At 35.5% G+C, this 849-nt stretch overlaps 1 non-coding gene across 1 annotated transcript; it reads left to right on the forward strand.

The window, feature by feature from the left end:
* The first annotated feature begins 403 nt into the window (after positions 1 to 403).
* Positions 404 to 599, forward strand: LOC142177920 (U2 spliceosomal RNA). Its single transcript, XR_012706448.1, has one exon. It is a non-coding gene; the product is annotated as a U2 spliceosomal RNA (small nuclear RNA).
* Positions 600 to 849: the final 250 nt, after the last annotated feature.

Here is an 849-nt window from a genome sequence, read left to right on the forward strand (position 1 = left end):
AAATGTTGCAGCCGTAAGAACTGTAACCTATGCATTTAATGTTCTTCTGTTTGAGGTTTTGCCCCAAAAAAGTCTTTTGAAATGCTATTAGCCAGTGTAGTTTGAGTTTATTTGTAATTTGTAAGAGTTTCAACGTTGGAGCATTCTTCCAATGGCACAGGGATTATTTATTAATTAAACATAAAGACTTACATGACCAGTTAAAAGAACTCAATAAGCTGTTTTCTAAGGAAGCATATTCTACGAGCAAAGCAAAGATTTGGCCGTAACTATAAGAAAAGGCTTTCAGTTTTTTATGAAAGGAACTTTATCTGGTCTTGCTATTTTATTCCCACATCGAGGGTGAGAAAAGAAGAAGCAGAAGCATCAGGTATAAATTAAGCGACTCGAGAAGAAGAAAAGCATACCTTTCTCGGCCTTTTGGCTAAGATCAAGTGTAGTATCTGTTCTTATCAGTTTAATATCTGATATGTGAGTCATCGACTCACACGATATTAACTCAATTTTTTAAAGGGGAGAGTCTACCACGGTAGCTTGCTATCGGGGCTTTCACGTGTCTCCTTGGCGTTGCACTATTGCCTTGGCCTGGCACACCCTGCCAATTCTAGTGCAATATTGTCTTTAAAATTACGGACAACGGGCTGTAATCTCAACAACATTTAATGAAAGTAAGAAAAAGTGATGAATTCTTTTAAGCCAACACTAGTGAATGTAGCTTCAACCAAAACAAGTATCCTTTTTACATATAATTTTCATTTATTTTTACAAAAAAAAGTATTGGAAACGTTTTACATACCAAATGAATACTACACATTGAATTCATACGTAATGGAGTGAAAAGAAGAGGAA

This window comes from Nicotiana tabacum, chromosome 23, assembly GCF_000715075.1.
Source record: "Nicotiana tabacum cultivar K326 chromosome 23, ASM71507v2, whole genome shotgun sequence".
Lineage (NCBI taxonomy): Eukaryota > Viridiplantae > Streptophyta > Magnoliopsida > Solanales > Solanaceae > Nicotiana > Nicotiana tabacum.